The sequence below is a fragment of the Pinus tabuliformis genome, chromosome Q (assembly GCF_031772625.1).
Source record: "Pinus tabuliformis cultivar Carrire ecotype Pingquan chromosome Q, CPIR1, whole genome shotgun sequence".
NCBI lineage: Eukaryota > Viridiplantae > Streptophyta > Pinopsida > Pinales > Pinaceae > Pinus > Pinus tabuliformis.
In genome coordinates, this window is record NC_142296.1 from 1,093,001,351 (window position 1) to 1,093,017,746 (window position 16,396).

Here is a 16,396-nt window from a genome sequence, read left to right on the forward strand (position 1 = left end):
CAGTTCTTGCCAAAATATTTCTTCAAAACTTGATCTATGATTTCATGTTGTGGGCTTGCCTACGACGGATCGCTTTCTATCGACATCAGCTCATTATCTAGGAAGTTGATCTAGAAATCATCAGTACCTTGAAAACTGCATGCCCTAATGGCAGTTTTCTCGCCTTCGACGATAGGTTGCATCATTGACCTTCGATCGAATGATTCTATGACATGTTTGACTTCAGCTCATTTATTCACATTTCATGGATTGTACTGGGTACTTTGAGAGCCATTGACATTACTGGTGGTTTCTCTCACACTTGTTAACAATCCACATTATTGACTAGTAATCAAGTGGTTTCTACCATGTTTGACTTCGACACATTCATTCACATGGATAGAATCATACTAGTTCGGGAAGCGGAAATCAAGACCCTGGATCTAGTTTCTACCATCCAGGCTGCGAGGAATTTTGTTATTCATTATACAGTGGACTATTCATAAACAGATGGTTGCGTCCATACTGTGTCTACATATGTCTATACTCTTGATGTATTACAAAATCATTCATGTATCAGAACAGTTTAGTCAGTTTTGATCTGAGTATGGGAATGCCTACCTCAACGATGATATGTCTACATATATATATTTTGCATTGAATGTTTTTACAGGTTCCGACTGGGGTGTCCACAAGATGATCCTTGAAATGATAAAGTACTTCACTCTTCATAAATGACAAACTCTATCTTCATCTATTACAGACTTTGCACTTTAGGGGGCAATCTGTTGCACTAAAAATTTTCACTTTGACATTTTGCTATCTGTGTGAATCCATTACCACTCATACTTTCCTCCTCTACAAGTCTAAAGCATCCGTTCCTCATATCAAGCCTTGAAAATAAGAGAAAAGCCTTCCAACGTCTTTAAAACTCTGGTTTCGCACTTTCTCTTTGTCTTACTTGTGGTCCCGCACCTAATGGTCAACTCTCCTGTGCACTTGACCGCACTGTCTCTGTGTTAAGGGTGCGAACCCCTATAAAAGTTAAAAAGGCGCGAGTATACTTTGAAAAAATCACTTTTAGTCATTTCTAGAAGCTTCTGGAAGGAATCTTGAGGTGGCAAGTTCACTCTCTTAAGGTTCATGCATCCCATACCTTAAGGAGATAACCCCTTGATGTGAGGACCTTATCCCTTTGAAGGAGGATTCTATCCCTTCATAGATGGACCTGTAACCTCCTCCTTTGCACTATAAAATGAAGCATTGGGATGGTTACTTGGAAGGTTAGAAGTTGAATATTTTTGAGGTGAAATGTTGCTGGAACTAAGTCTTCTTTAGTTAAGCTTTTATGAGGAGAGATTACATACCTCTAAGATCTCATTTGGAAGAGTGCAAGGCTTGTCAAAGTAAAGGAAATTCCTGTTTCGGACCCCAGGAAAAGTTTGTTCAACATCAAGGCTGAAAAGGTTGTAAGGTTCTTCTACTATTCAAAGTTAATACAAATAAATTCGTTTTTCTCAATAAGATGTTGATTTATGGTTTATTTTATGGATTCCTTGATCACCATAATAGACGTGATTTGTAATATTTTCTATGCAAGTGCTATTTAATGTTTGCTTGTTTGTGATTGCGGGTCCTCAAAGGTAACTCTTTCGAATGACCAGGGGATGACTACTACAAACAAGCATTGGATCTAATGTAGGATCTTAACACCTTTGTAGTATTTACTTATAAATCACATATGTCTAGAGAAAGATATGTTTGTTTGTCCGTTTGTTGCTAGACTATCTTTTGATCCTAGGGAGATCGGCCTTGTCCGCAAGATCGACTTATCTGGCCAACAATGGTACAATAGGCCCATAAGATAGTTGGTACCCTCTCATCCTAGTCATCTTGATTGGAAGAACAAATCTTTGTGAGGCCCTTCTCTAGGATCTTGTTGAAAGGTTCAATGGTGTTGTTTTCTTGCGAATGGTAGCAGTTTCTTTTATAATGTTGGATCATGAAGTTTCACAACAATACGAAAAATGTTTCATTAATGAAGTGGTTCCCTTGATCATTAGTGAGGCTCCAGGGGCACCCAAATCGAGAGATGATATTTTCAAAAATGAACTGAGCAGTGATGTCAATAGTGTAATATTTATTCGATGTGGCTTTGGCCCAACGGGCGAGATAGTTTGTAGTAGTAATATTGTACTGAGAATGTGAGTGACACGCCAAATGATTAATAGGCCCATGAAGTCCACAACCCACTTTTTGAAACCCTGTAACGCGCATACGAGTTGCAGAGGAATTTCATCCATGTGTGATGGTCACCCCACCCATTGACAAACATAACATTTCTTGACGTATTCTTTCGCATCCCTGAAGAGCGTGGGCCCCCAAAGTCCTTTGTGTAATACTTTTCATGCGGTATATTTTCCCCCTACATGTCCTCCAACAAATCCAAAGTGGTAGACCCATAGCACATCCTGATTTTCATGGTTTAGGACACATCGTTGTTGTATTTGGTCGAGACCCATCTTCTACAATTGACCTATGATCAACTGGTAATTCATAGCTCGAACCACCATATGCCTTCTCTGGGTTGTTGTGTACTTTTCCATATTTTTTAGTGGCTAAGGATATTCTTGTGTATTCCAAATAGTTTGGGATGACTTCCACCTGAAGCAAATTGGTGTCTGGTAGTTGGTCATCTATTGACCCTCCTGCTTCGCCCGAGTCTAGTTGGGAGAGATGGTCAATCCCTACATTCATCCTACGTGCCTTCACAATGACTTTGAATGTAAACTCCTAAAATAATAAGATCCATATGCGAATTCTCCCTTCCAGCACAGGCTTATTTACTAGGTACTTCAGTGTAGAGTGGTCAGTGAAGAACTTAAAGGGGCCACCCAAAAGATAGTGCCTAAATTTCTGTAGCAAATACACCATTGCAAGAGCTTCATGTTTAGTAGTGATGTAGTTCCTCTTTGTAGTGGAATGTTTTTTGCTGGAAAAATAAAATGGGTGATCTAGATTACCATCCCTAGGCTGGACCAAGATAGCTCCCAAAACGATCCCTAATGCACCAATATGGACATGAAATTATTTATTCCAATCCAAGAAAACAAGGATTGGTGCACTTTCCAACTTCTCCTTTAACATATTAAAGGATACATAACATTCATCGGTCCAAGCGAACCACTTAGATTTATTCAACAACTTTACCAATGGTGTAGTAATCATGGCATAATTATGAATGAATGTGTGGTAATATCTTGTGTGACCGAGAGTCAATATTAATTGCTTGACACTAGTTGGTGGAGGTATATTTAGAATTACTGAAAACTTGGCAGGGTCGAAACACACTCCTTCCTTGCAAACTATATGCCCCAACAATATTCCAAAGGGGTAAAAAAAAATGCACTTCTTTAAGTTCAAAGAAATCTGCAGTTTCCTAAAACAATCAAACATTACCCTGAGCAAGATAGAGTGTATTTTCAATAAGTTGTATACTGTCTAATCATCCATATACACCTTCAAGAACTTGTGAATATAGTCCCGGAAATCAGTAATCTTAGTAGAAGTTTTGTAAGCCGAAAGAGCTGAGAATAACATTAAATTCCAATCCTTTCTGTGCTTCCCAACAGTACGCTGAAGCATAGTAATCAAAACTTTATTGACTGCTTCAACCTGGCCATTGGCATGTGGATAATAAGGAGTTGAGCTATCATGTCGAAGTCCCAACTGGTAGTCAGCGCTGCGATCATGTGTTGACAAAAATGTGATCCATGGTTAGTCACGATAGCTTGAGGGATGCCAAAACGTATTATGACGTCGTTAAAAAGGAACTGAGCAACAGTAATGCCATCAGGATTATATGTAGGCATCGCCTCGACCCATTTAGTAAAATAGTTGACAGCGACGATGATATAACCATGCCCCCTGGCTGATCGAGGGTTACATGTCATGAAATCAATGCCCCATTTGGAAAATGGGCCAATGGTAATTACTGGGTGGAGGGGTGTGGGTGGGGCGCAATTCTTGCGGTTGAAATCTGGCAATCATGGCATTTTTGGACAGCTAGAATGCAGTCTTTGAATATAGAAGGCCAAAAATAACCTACGTGGAGGATTTTCTGAGCAGTGGCATATCCAGACATATGACCACCACAGGCACCAAAGTGGCAATCATTTAAGACCCACTCAGCCTCTTCAAGGGTGAGACATATGCAAAGAAAAAAGTCCACACTGACTTGATACAATGTATCTCCGAGGATCCGATAGGGTTGGGACTAATGCCGAATGCGGCATCAGTCGGATCGGGACAACTCAGATCAGAAAGTTTGGGTTTGGAGATAAACAATAATGTCTCCATACCATGGTTCAAGAGTGCTGATTAGAAACAAAGTTTCATCAGGTATTTGCTTAGTAAAATCAGTTGGAGTGTTTGTAGACGGAAGAGCACATATCAACTCAGCAAATATGAGTGATTTTTTTTTATTTGGCAACAGTAAATTCCAAAACAAACTCCTACAGGATAACGATCCATTTGGAGTATTTTTCCCCTAGTAACTAACGAGTTAGTATATATGTCATGGGGTTACAATCAGAAATCATGGTGGTTTTTTGTAAAAGGATATAGTGTCGAAATCTTTGGATGACATGCACTGCCACCAAGGCAAGCTTCTCGACATGAGCATATTGAGACTCAGTATCAAGAAGATTCCAGCTCAGATAATAAACCACGTGTTTGTTGCCATCGTCGTCGTCCTAAACTAACACCATAGAAATAATGGTATCAATTGCAGCCAAATACAGGAAGTAATCACGACGATAATTAGGGGGATGCAGTAAAGGAGCACTAACTAGCGCGTTATTTAAAGCATCGAAGGATTCCTGTGCAACTTCATCCCAAATAAAAGGGATCCCCTTCTTAAGTAAGCGAGTAAAACCCTTGGCAAGTTCGGCATAATTAGGGACAAATCGATGGAGAAAATTAGCTTTTCCCTGCAGGCTCTGTAATTCCAGTAATGATGTGGGGGGGGGGGGGGGTAAATTGACTATGGCCTCAACTTTCGAAGGATCAATCCTAATACCTTTAGGAGACACCACAAAACCTAAGAGTCGGCCAAACTCGACACCAAACACACACTTGTGTGGATTTAGATGAATATTGGAATGTCGACATTGTAAAAAGATGGCTCTTAAGTGATCAGGATGGTCATGATGTTTAGCCGAATGAGCTGGTAATTCGACAACGTATGGCTGAACAATATGTCAAATGTCATGAAATGCATAAGACATTGCTTCTTGGAAGGTAGCACCAACATTCTTCAAACCGAAAGGAAGTTTTTTGTAAGCGAGAGTACCCTAGGGACAGATAAAGGTCGTTTTATGTTGATTGGTGGGTGAAATGTTAATATTGTTATAGCCTAAAAAACCATCTATGAACGAAAAAATCTCACTCCCAGCGCATTCGTCGATGGTTTGGTCGATAAAGGGAGTATGATAATTGTCCTTAGGACACATGTGATTTATATCACGGTAATCAACACAAACACGTATCATCCCCTGCTTTCTGGTAATAGGGATGATATTGGATACCCAATCCATCAATGGAATAGGATAAATGAAACCCGCTTTCCAAAGGTTCTCTACTTCTTCTTTGATATCAATAGCCTTTCGAGGGTGCACAAGGCGAAGCCGTTGTCAAATAGGCTTAGCACCAGGATAAGTCAGACTCTCATACACCACTATGGTTGGATTGATACCAGGAATTTCCTCATATGACCAAATGAAAATGTCTCAGAATTCATTAAGAACCTAAGTATAAATATTGATCTCATCTGGAGAATAGGAAACCCCAATACGAATCTTCTCAACAATTCCTGGTTTAACGGAAATGTCAAGAGGCATCGTAGTAGTGATGTTTCCATTATTACCCTTCGACAAGAATTCATGCACCAGGACAAGTGTTCGAAGTGGAGGTGTAAGAGAATGAGAAACATATGCTTCAAGACATGAAGGCATCTCATCGAGGCTAGGAAGAAAATAAGAACGATGATGTAGATTGTTCCATGGAATTTCATCCAGAGACATGACTGTTATAGACATTTTTGTGCCTTACAGCATGAAGCATGAAATGTACATAATCTAAGGGATCCAAAGTCCCTAAACATGTTGTTCCTACCCCTAGGGGAACAAGGTCAGCAAACCACAGCAATCCAAACAAGTTCTCCACTGAAAATTACTCAAAAACAAGGCAATTCTGGATCATGTCAACTGCTCCACTGAGCATCTGCGCTGAATGTCAACTGCTCCATGGGCCACCCGCGTTGAATGTAAACTCCAACAAAGGCTACCTGCGCTGAGCGAGTTTTGACATGTGGAAGTCTCATTCCTCAATGAGTCAATGCCCAGGAAGCTTCCAAAATGACACTTGGATCAAGGAATTCGACTGGTGATGAGTAAGAGGTTCTAGATCTCCAAGTGGAAGCAAGAACCTCCAAGTGGACTCAAGAACTGAAGAAGAACTGGAGTGGGAGAGGACACTAGTCACATCTCAGGCTGACTCATCCTCTCTCCAAACTCCTATATATGGATCTCTCTCCCATGAGATCAGGAGGCTGGAATCTTGTGAATGTAAAGAATTGCTGTTGGTTTGAGTTTAGAACTATTGGGTGATTTTCTTTGAAGGAGGTGAAGAGGAGATTTCTTTCTGATGGGAAGGTGATGTTGGATTGGGCCTCTTATGGTTGTATCACTTCCTGAATCTTACTTCTTCCATTAATAAAGCATTTGAGGTTCTTCTATATGCATGTGTCTCAATGGTGTATTGTTGTGGAGCGATAAAAAGGTGCCTTGTGAACTCCTAATTACCTCACATTAATTATCAACCCAGGGACGGCTTTTTATTTCAAGAGTGTACTCTGTCTGAGGCGGCTATTTACTTAAGAGTAATGTTTTGCAGTATAGTGCTTAAAACCCAAAAGTAAATGAACGCTTGAAACAAAATCTAATTGGAACAGCAAGAAACTGAAATGTTCTAAACTAAATCATTCATTCAAACAACCATCAATCGAGGATATAGTAGCAATAACTCAGTCTTCTAGAAATTGATGCAAAAGGAATTAGAGCATGGACCATGGATCAGGGAGTGTGGTAGCAATTGCTGAGGCTCACGACAGCCTTGGACCTTCTCTCACACCAAAGCAATAAATGCAAGTAAAAGGAATGGCAAAAAGCAACATGAAATGAAATGGACAGCAGTAAATGAAACAACAATTAAAAGAACTAAATCTCGCGAGTTAGAACTGAACTCTCATTCCGCAATCAAATAACAATCGGCAAAAGCAATTCCAATGATCTTTACTTTACGAGAAGATATTTACAAATGAATTATGGAACAACAGTTATCATATATACAAAACACACTAATAGAATATCAATCCTCAACCGTATGTACACGTTCTCTACTACTACAGCAATATGAGAGTAATGGATGATATGACTATGTTTCTGAACGAAGTAATATTGCTTTCAAGTCTTACAAATACTATTTCACATGGATCTGATAACAATAACATTCATACCAACATTCCGCTACAGAAATAGCTGAAAGATGCAATTCGAATAGATCCACTTATGCAATGCAGAGACATGAGATAAAGAACTCATTCAGATATCAGTTATAACGAAGCATAGCATATCACATAAAAGATGTATCAGATTACTACGTAATAAAGATAAACACTCCACACGCAGATCACCGTCTATTGATCCAAAGGCAAGTGTCCTTCGGAGCCGGGCCCTTGGCTGCCGATGGTACACCGCCTTAGATTACTCCAGACGCAGAGACGGAATGGACACCAAGTCTTTTATATTATTTGCATCAACAAAAGTATAACAAAGTCAGGTCTCCATGAGACTCAATGATCAAAGTTTATTCTGAAACTGTAAAATTACAAAAACAATCCTCCTCCCTCTGATCTTTGGTTTCATTTAAATAGAGAAGGATCAGAGCATAGATAATTACAATCATGATTTGTTTTACAAATTTGGGTTGATTCTAACCAGATGATCAACAAGAAAATATATTCCCTCTCATCTCTTCAACAAAAGCAAGACGAATTTGAGTTTGTAGCTGAGATTTGGAGGACGGCCGCAACTGCAAATCTGAGAAAATCGTGCTCAAAGAACCCTGCGTTTCTCCCTGTACAAGCCGAATTTTGGCAAACCATTCTTCACTAAAGTTAATTGGGCCCGTTATGGACAAAACCCATGTTCCGGATTTTCCAAATTTGTCTTCATTTGCTCAGAATCTCAACCGCAAAACTGTCACTCCTTAAACCAGCGAATTTCTGAGTTGGCAGATTTAAAAATCAAATCTTCAATCTGGAAGTTACCTTGGAGGCTAAAAATGGTAAATAATGTTACAACCAACTTATTAGAACTATCATTGGTAAAATAATGCATAATAATCAATTTATTAGAAATAAAGGAGAATAAATAATGTAAGAGCATAAATCATCATAAAATGAATTTATATAATAAATTATAATAAATGACATGATAAAGAATGGTAGAAATGGGTGGAATAAACGTTCACAAGTGACAATAACAATGGCATATTAACGACCCAACATACCCCCACACTCAATATGTTGCATGTCCTCATGCAACGAAATCTGAATATATTGCATGTCCTCATGCAACCCAAAGACAAAAACCGTGTGTTAACCAAGCAATAAAAATTTGAGAATAAATGAATGCTTCCTTAATTAATGAATATTCAATTTTAGCAATCTCGATGAAGGCATAACAATTTTTATATTGACATTCAACTATATGTATGAAGTTGCAGCAAAATATGACATAGATAACAACAAACTTCATTAACCATTTTCCCAAAAACTACAAACCAGATTTTGTTGAAATGTTGCAAGTAGATTTAGAATATATGAATGCCTTTATGATCCAAAAATCAGATTGTTTTGATGCACGGATCATGAGATATAAACAAAATGGCTGTAGGTGAGAGTGCATGATTTCCGAAATTTTATGAACCAATATTTCTTGAATTTATCTAGGTATGTGTATTTCAATAGTATGTCTGTGTTTCCTAGAGATCACAAGAATTGAGTTCATAGTTTTAAAAATATTATGGAAATCAATTTCTACACTGAAATTGTATGCCTTAAAGGAAAGAAAATAGAAAACATCCATCAGGCGTAGCAATTCCTCCCCCTCTTTGAAAAATTAGCATGCCCTCATGCGATGTTAGAAAACAAATAGAGGTGGTTGCTACCAGCTGTTGAATTCTATGCTTGGTGTAAAACAACATCAAATAAGGGAGGTGTTGAGAGTGAATAAGAATAGCAATGGATGATAAAGAATATGAATGACGTGGTTATAAGAAAGAAATGAATAAAAGGAACACTCCCCCACACTTGAAAATGACATGCTGCTGAAAAAGGGAAAGTGGTAAAGATGTGGAATGAAGGATGACAATTAATGCTCAAAATGGATTTTCATTAGATTCCCCTAAATTTATAATAAATTAGAAAACTATGCAATTTTACCTCAAGTTTTACCTCCAAAAATGTGGAATGACATATATGGACTAGCAGTTGTTGAAGCTGATGTAGGCAGAGTTGGTGCTAAAAGTGATGCAAAAGGTGGAATCCAGGGAAGCACATCATGTCTGAAGAATTGTTCACGTTCACGAGCCTCTACTGTGAAGTGCAATAGTGTGGTCATGCTACGAATAGAATTCTGCCCATACTTGTTGTTCTCCTGTAAACAAAGCACTATTTTGCATACAATGTTCTTGAATCCATAGTGTTAGCTTTGAATAGCAACAGATAAGATGCATGCAAAATCGCAATTAGAAAAACTTATGTATACATGCAATACTAATATGTTGTCAAATCAACAAGGTATGGCAAAGTGCAGTAATCATATCGCATGCAATCTCATAATGCATACATTCCCCCCTCCAATTGGAAAATGGGTTCCATAACCATAAAGCATATGAAAGGGGTGGGGCTGACGGCAAGGCAATGGAATGAACAATATATCAGTAAGGGAGACAGAGTACACTTATCAATGATAGGACGGTGAAAGTTATGGTTATTTTGAGAGCAAAGTGTGTAAAGATAGTTATGAATAAGAGATAGGACGCTTTGGAGTGATGATAGTTTATGCAAAACGAAAAAGGACAACAATATGCTAAAAAGATGCTTTGCTGACGGTATTCTAGCTGAAAATGATGTGATTGATCATAAAACAATTTCTCATGCATAAAGGTTCAAACAGGGAAAAAGTTAAGGAAATAACTTCTCTGATAAAAAGAAAATAAGAAAATGGTATTATAATAATAATTGACGAAAAGATATAACTTCAATACCATAAGCAGAACCGCTGCTGCCAGCAGGCGTCCATAGTCTCGGCAGGGTTGTTTTTTAACCCATATGAGCCAGGATCCTCAATTTCTAAATGGAGAGTTTTAGTGCTGTTCTACAGAAGAGATCAATGTGCTGGCGTGGTAACCAGATAACCACACTGCCATTCACTAGGAGGTAGCAAAAGTGATCAGGCGGGCTCGTGATGAGACCTCCTGTTCCAAGGATAATTTGGCTATCCAATGGATCATAACCCTGGTGTGGTGGCCATAATGGGAATGTCACTTTGTTACAACCTTATGAACATGGTAGGCTGGCTCGTAATGAGACCCCCTATCCTCCATCTGCGAACAAAATTTTGTTGTTATTGCATATTTTTATGATAAAAAGAGGGAGGCTCAGTACTCTTTAAGAGCAGGGATGGCGGAAGAAGTTGAACATGTCAATATATAAAAAAATATACCCATAATCTCATTTATTACAGACAGAGAAGATTATAACCAGGAAGGGTGGAACCAGCATGGTATTAAGATGATCAATCAGTATCATGTACAACAGAAAACAATGCAGTAAAGTAATATATAAATAATTGTGTCCCTTTTTGAAAAGAATCTAACATCAAGGAGCTGTCCTGTTAAAGATCATAACGTAAATGATAATAACTCGCTTCAAAAGAATCCATAATTCTTGTCCTCATAAAAATAGTGTACTTCATGCCATGAAAGAGAATCAGGAGAATGTGGTTGAGCTGAACTATGAATAATCCCACAAGAGAAAGGAAAGGGTTGCCCTCAAAAATACTCTCAAAGTGTTGCTTTTTTGAAGGAACAGCAAAAACACTCAAAAAGAAAGTGGTGTTTTGTGTAGGGAACAACAAAGAAAATGCATACCAAAAAAAAAAAGAAGAAGCAAAAATACACACAAAAACGCGAAACTGCTGTTCCTTTTGAAAAAGGAACAGCAAAAACACGCACTGCTGTTCCTTTTGAAAAAAAGAACAGCAAAAACTCAAACTGCTATTCCTTTTGAAAAAGGAACAACAAAAACACACACTGCTGTTCCTTTAAGGAACAGCAAAAACTCAAACTGCTGTTCCTTTTGAAAAATGAACAGCAAAAACACGCACTGCTGTTCCTTTTGAAAAAAGGAACAGCAAAAACTCAAACTGCTGTTCCTTTTGAAAAAGGAACAGCAAAAACACGCACTGCTGTTCCTTTTGAAAAAAGGAACAGAAAAAAACTCAAACTGCTGTTCCTTTTGAAAAAGGAACAGCAAAAACACGCACTGCTGTTCCTTTTGAAAAAAAGGAACAACAAAAACTCAAACTGCTGTTCCTTTTGAAAAAGGAACAACAAAAACACGCACTGCTGTTCCTTTTGAAAAAAAGGAACAGCAAAAACTCAAACTGCTGTTCCTTTTGAAAAAGGAATAGCAAAAACACGCACTGCTGTTCCTTTTGAAAAAAGGAACAGCAAAAACTCAAACTGCTGTTCCTTTTGAAAAAGGAACAGCAAAAACACGCACTGCTGTTCCTTTTGAAAAAATGAACAGCAAAAACACACCAAATGCTGTTCCTTTTGAAAAAGGAACAACAAAAACACACCAAATGCTGTTCCTTTTGGAAAAGGAACAGCAAAAACACACCCAACGTGAAAGTGCAGAAGTGTTGTTCCATTTCGAAAAGGAACAACAGCTGTTCCATTTCGAAAAGGAACAGCAAAATGAACTGTGAAAAAGGAACAACAAAATGAATGGCTGAACCAAACAGTGCTATTCCTTTCGAAAATAGATAGCAAAACGAAAATGATGTCCCTTTGAAAAAGGAACAGCAGGAACGACAAAAATGCACACAAATGCTGTTCCTTTAGAAAAGGAACAGCAAAATACACAACCATAAAATGCAAGCACGCAAAGAATGAATTAGCTGTTCACTGCATTGATGCTGTTTGAATGAAGCAACACCTGAAACACAAAATATAAAATAAATTAGAAAAGAAACAACATTTTATTAAAAGACAATATGTAAATTAAGTTACAACAGCTATGATATTATGTAAAAAAATGATCTTTTTGAAAAATGTTTTGGCAGCAGTGACAAGACATGAATCTTGAAATTGAAATCAATTCATCATTTGTTCTATTATGAATCCGTTGGGTAATGATTTGAATAAAATTCCTTTGTTTTGTAAAAACTTCTTTGAAAAATCACTCGTCCATAAATTGACCTTCTTTATTTTCCCAAGACCTGCAAAAAACGAGTATCTACTTGCAATAAAGCATTAAATCATGAAGAAAGAGAGGTGTACGGGCTCCCTTAATCCAAGAATTATGCAAAAAACAACAAGTAGTTATTCTGTATAACAAATCCATAGAGAAAATAACAAAGTAAAATTTATTTGTTACCTGCGGGAGAGCAACGGTCGACCATACTAACCAGCAGTGTTTTAATCACAACTTCTTTGTTTTTCGTCCAAATTGAGTGGTTCCAAAGCCAAATGAGAGCTAATTCAAAGATGTATCTCCAATAGAAACAGGTTTTAAAAACTCAATGATATGATATGTGAAATTTGTTTAGAACAACCTGCATAATAGAGTCATTTTCGATTACCCGGCTTAGACCAACAGTTGATATTTCAAGCATAACTTTTTCATTTGATGTCGGATTCGAATGATTCAAATTGGAAATAAAAGTAGATTCATTTATTTATTTCCAATAGAAACAGGTTTTGAAGACAAGAAGAATTGATAGGTCAAATACTTTAAAGAACAGCTGGAAAGACAAAGTTTTAAGAGTGCTGATTTACGATAGACAGTCAGTATTTTGATCATAACTTCCCCATACGATATCAAAAAAGAGTGATTCCAATTGCATTGTAAACTAGATTCATAGGGGAATCTACCATAGAAACAGGTTTTAAAAATTCATTCATTTAGGCCTCCAAAAACTGACTGTCCCAACTCTGTTCCTGAGCTGCCCGCTAGACATCCGGTCAATGTTTTGGCTCTAACTTTTTCGTTTCAAATCCAAATTGAGTGATTCAAATTGGGTTAGAAAGTAGATATCAAGGGCTACCTAGGGTAGAAACAGGTTTTAAAAATATGGTCATTTAGGCCTCCAAAAACTGACTGTCGTCCCAACTCTGTTCCTGAGCTGTCCGCTAGACACCCTGCCAATGTTTTGGTTCTAACTTTTTCGTTTCAAATCCAAATTGAGTGATTCAAATTGGGTTAGAAATTAGACATCAAGGGCTACCTAGGGTAGAAACAGATTTTAAAAATATGGTCACTTAGGCCTCCAAAAACTGACTGTCCCAACTCTGTTCCTGAGCTGCCCGCTAGACACCCTGGCAATGTTTTGGTTCTAACTTTTTCGTTTCAAATCCAAATTGAGTGATTCAAATTGGGTTAGAAAGTAGAAATAAAGGGCTACCTAGGGTAGAAACAAGTTTTAAAAATATTCACTTTTAGTCCCTCAAAACATGACTGTCCCGACTGTTTTTCCAGAAAGTTCATCAAGCCCGCAAGCCAAAAAAAATGAAATTCAAGTATTTTTTCAAATTGGTGATAAAAATGAAAATGAGTGTTTTTAGAACTTATTATTTCTATTATGAATCATCTACATACAAATTATTAAAAAAATTATCACCGATGTTGATTTCGATAGCATGTTGCAACAAAAACAACTAGTTTTACAAAAGAACAAAATGCACTTATTTATGTCCTTATTTTATTTTTTTTTATTTTTTTTTCACTAACCTAATTTGATTGAAGGATGAATATGACTACGTGTATGAGTACTTCCAGTGAAGCCATTTTCGAAATACGGCTTCACGTATGCACATACCCAAATTTGAAAAATGCATATTAATGAAAATTAGGGTATGAGAAGCCATCTTCCCTTGAAAAAATGATATCAAAAATTGTTGAAGCATGGAGTGATGTTGCAAACAAATGATGGAGTGAAACCAATCTTCAATGTATCCTTTATTTTCTTGATTTCACATAGCCATCATATCATGAAGTTCTTGAGCTTTTAAAATAGCTTGTTGATGCATCCTACAAGAAACCTCATTTTCTTCCATAGCTTCTACAATTTTTGCATTTGAAACATTCTGAATCTCATTGTAGGTTTTCTCTAATAACACATGTGAGATAGAATGGGTGGGAAGGGTGGGTAAATTTGCCAGCTCAACATTGTAAGCATGTTGTACTGGTTTATTATGGTGAGGGTGTGGAATTAGTTGAGCAGGAAAATGTGTATGGAATGGAGCATTTTGATGATGTGGCTGATTGGGTTGTGTGAATAGTTTTGATGGGCAAGCAAGGTGTTGTGAAAGAGCTGGTGGAGAATATGGAGAATGTGCTTATGCTACAAGATGAGGGAGAGTAGTTATGCCATCATAAGATGAACCATGCCCAACTTGTAAACAAGATAGGTGGTTATATTGAAATTGACATGGCTGCCCTAACACATTAGCATTCCATAATGGATTATGCAAGTATGACAATGGAGAACAAGTGTTTTGAACCATACCTGTAGGCCTTGTTGCAGCTTTCTTACCTCTTTGATATTCTACTTCCATCCTAGATAAGGAAGAGTGAATATCTATGAGATGCTCCTTTCGGTCATGAGAACAAAACATTTCATCAAATTCTTCATTTTTATGAACCTGCAAAACATCCAATTTTTCATTTAGAGAGCTAATAAAATCAACTTTAAAATGTTCAAATAACACATTGATTTCAGCTCTTATGTCTCCTGTTCTTGTAGCAGATTTGGAAAACAAAGAAAAAACATCTCTAGGATTCTTACCAGCCTTGGAGATTCCTCTTGAATACCTTATGCACAACTCACAAACATCATCATATGATAACTGAAAAACATCACCTTTTCCTATCAGATTTAAGAGTTCTAAAAATTCATCTTTGATCCGTTTAAGAAGGAGTGTTTTAAGGTCTCTTTCTCCAAATGCTTATATTTTGATTTTTGAAGGTTGTATTGAAATCGATCTACATAGTCCTCCAAACTTTCATCTTCCCCTTGTATCATATAGAAAATATCTTCATTGGATTTGCAATAGTCTTGGTACTTCTTCAAGAATATGTTCTTCATGTCCTCCCATGATTGGATGCAATTCCCACCTAGGCTCATGAACCATCGGAGAGCTGCTCCTTTTAGAGTAAGAGGAAACACTTTCAATCTTTGATCATTAGTACAATAATCATATCCTCTACAAAGTATTTCAAACTCAAACATAAATGTATGTGGATCTTCATTTGCTAAACCATGAAAATTTGGTAAAGATGGGGGAATTATGTGCATTTGTGTCACTCCTAGATCTTTGATAGGAAATTCAAAAGTAGAAACGTGAGCCATTTCTTACCATAATAGAAGATGTTCTTCATGTGTTTCTTCGAGGCTTCTTCTTCAATTGTTCCTGTCAATTAGTTAGTGAAATGGGTGGTGCTTACATCACCACTTAAGTGAAATCATGTGATTCATTTTTTTTTTAAATTTTTATTTTTCCTAATAATTCACACAAAAATTCAAACATCTATTTCTACTCTAGGTTTTATAACAGTCCTGCTGGAAAGCGGACGGGGGAGCAGGGCTTTTACATCCTCCGTACGCAGGTTCTTACCTTCCGTTTTTAAGATCCAACTCTTCCCTAGCAGGCACTCATCAAATTCACACTACTCTTTAGAAATGGCTACACTCTCCCCGGCAACGGCGCCAAAATGTGGAGCGATAAAAAGGTGTTTTGTGAACTCCTAATTACCTCACATTAATTATCAACCCAGGGACGACTTTTTATTTCAAGAGTGTACTCTCTCTGAGGCAGCTATTTACTTAAGAGTAATGTTTTGCAGTATAGTGCTTAAAACCCAAAATTAAATGAACGCTTGAAACAAAATCTAATTGGAACAACACGAAACTGAAATGTTCTAAACTAAATCATTCATTCAAACAACCATCAATCGAGGATATAGTAGCAATAACTCAGTCCTCTAGAAATTGATGCAAAAGGA